Genomic DNA, 2,953 nt, shown 5'->3' with positions numbered 1-2,953 from the left:
CTTCAAACTTTAAACAGTAAATATTTATCTTTACTTTGAATAATTATCCTTGTAGCTGTGTGTCTCCATGGCATATGAAAAGAGCAAGAGTCCAATAGCACCTCTCTTGTTGATCAGCATGACCCCTCACCTTGTCTCCCTCCCCACTTCCCAGCTACCTGTGGTGTTTCACCCTCAACACAATATAAATAAAGTCAGGCATCAGGCAGCCAGTGGACTGGATCTAGCCAGGTCAGTCTTACACAATTCCCTCCTTACAATAGCCCGTCTCAGATAGCTTTTACACATGCAAAGTCCTATGATCCCCACATAGCCTTTTTGACAGGTTTATAATAGACACTGTCAATGATTCACAGCATAGCCCTTGTAATTTCAAAGCAATGATCATGGGAAAGTTTGAGAATTATACTAAGTCACCTGTAGTATTCTGAAAGCTTTATTGAAAACAACAGATAAAGCCAGGTTCATGGATATTATATATCTGCTTGAATGGAAAAGTGACCAATATGAACTATTTCTGGATTACCATATAAATATCACGTCACACAAAATGATGTGCATTTGATGGCTTATACATGAAGATTTGTACGGTCATGGTATTTCTGGAAGGGATCATTGACATACCAGTTTCTTCTCTTCCAATAGGAAGTGGTCATTTTATCAAGGAGTTTGGATTGAGTTTTATTGCAAAACACATGCTGCCTCAAGCGCTGTTTCCGTCTAGCAGATTTCTTCCAAAGGCTCTTCTTATAACCAGCCTGTTAGCAGACCACAAAGAAATCAAATTCATAATAAAACCAGATGATTTTTTACAAAGCAGATCTCCAGCCAGTCCAGTATATTTCCTCCATTTTATTATCTCTCCCCCCCCCCACACACACAGCAATATTACCCTTCTTCTCAGCCAAAGGCCACAGTGCAGTCGGAGAAACCGATGAATGACGGCTTTTACAGTCTTCCTTTTTCCTTTTCGTAAGCTGTATTGGACAAGAGTCCTTACTTGCTGATGAAGGATACTTGGTAGCAGGGGGTTTACGCTGAATTTTAAAGATCAAGAAGATATGAGATCAGAACTTTGATATACAATACCGTTAAAGTCATATTATGAATACAAAAGTATAAAAAACAACATTTTACAAGTAGATTCAAGTGAATAGCTATGTTGGTCTGAAGCAGCAGAACAATTTTTTGGCCACTAGACTCAAAAGTTCATCCCCTGAATAAAACTTTATTGGTCTTAAAGGTGCCACTGGACTAAACATTTGTTTCAAAAGCTTGAATAAACCTTTAATAAAAACATTTCATCAAAGTTTTTTCATCGATAACAAAAGTCAAATACCTTTATCTAACTTCATAAACATTATGGGTGTAGTAATTTCCTGATAACAGAACAAAGCCCCATTGATACCCCCCCCCCCCGCCCAGTCCCATGATCAAGAGGAAGGCTGGACAGGAGGTATGCACAAGCTTCCTGTTCTCTGCAGTGGTCTGTGTACACATATTGAGATTAGGGGGGGGGAATAGTGGAATCCAATATGTCCTATGGGGATCCTTACACAGTGGACTAGTATTGGCAGGCACCTTCCAAAGGGCTCCTTGGCGTTTCACTAAGGGAATTTTGCTACTCTGAAATGAAATGTCAAGATAAATAATAGTAATCTTTAGTTAAAATTAGAAGCTCTCTCATTTTTTTTAGAGAAACAGAAGGGTCATTGTAACAATTTATATTTGTAATATACTGAAGACTCATATAACAGCCAGCTTGGTGTAGTGGTTAGGAGTGCGGACTTCTAATCTGGCATGCCGGGTTTGATTCTGCACTCCCCCACAGGCAGCCAGGTGGGTGACCTTGGGCTCACCACGGCACTGATAAAACTGTTCTGACCAAGCAGTGATATCAGGGCTCTCTCAGCCTCACCCACCCCACAGGGTGTCTGTTGTAGGGAGAGGAAAGGGAAGGCGACTGTAAACCATTTTGAGCCTCCTTCAGGTAGAGAAAAGCGGCATAAAAGAACCAACTCTTCTTCTTCTACCTGAGACATCACAAAAGTTAGGAAGATTATGATATAAGAGAGGTACCTTATACCAGAGCATTAAACAATTACTAGAATTCTTTCCCCCTATTTAAGGCATCTGTTGTTTCTACAAACAGAAGCAAAGGTGTAGAATTTAAATGGGAGGATGGCATGGCTCCAGAGTATGTTTTTACAATTTATGGTCTCAGTGCTAACTTGCATTTTTCCATTTTCTCTATATTTTTCTTTGTTCAGACTAAAGTATGGCAATAGCCTTATATTTTTCTTAAAAACATCAATAATGGTTTATACTAACACCCCCATTACAACAACAATTAGAGAAAGTGGCAGTGTACCATGGAAGCTGGAGAACAGCTGGCACAGCTGCAATAGATACAGCATATTTCATAAGGGTAGATTCTAATAAGTAGCCGTGTTCGTCTGAAGTAGCACAATAAAATCAGAGTCCAGTAGCACCTTTAAGACCAACAAAGATTTATTCAAGGTGTGAGCTTTCGAGTGCAAGCACTCTGACGAAGCACTCTGAGGGTACTCTGACGAAGAGTGCTTGCACTCAAAAGCTCACGCCTTGAATAAATCGTTGTTGGTTTTAAAGGTGCTACTGGACTCTGAGCATATCTCATGTTTTGGTACAGGATTGTCATCATATGCCAAAGACTGATTTACTTCATTTACAAACTGCCTTTCTTCCCAGTGGAAACAGAGTGGCTTACGTGGTTCTCTCCTCCATTTGATAGTTAGGCTGCAAGTGTGTGAATAGCGCTGAAGCTCACCCAGAAAGCTTCAATGGCAAAGGGGGCATTCAAACCTGACTGCCCAGACCCTCTCTAACCACTATATCACACTGGGATGAGCCAAAACCCTCACGTATAGCACTGTGTTAAAAATCATTTGCCTACCTGTTCAGAATTGAGACG

The sequence above is a fragment of the Paroedura picta genome, chromosome 16 (genome assembly GCF_049243985.1).
Source record: "Paroedura picta isolate Pp20150507F chromosome 16, Ppicta_v3.0, whole genome shotgun sequence".
Classification (NCBI taxonomy): domain Eukaryota; kingdom Metazoa; phylum Chordata; class Lepidosauria; order Squamata; family Gekkonidae; genus Paroedura; species Paroedura picta.
The sequence above is the reverse complement of the archived record's forward strand: the minus strand, read 5'-3'. Positions refer to the sequence as shown.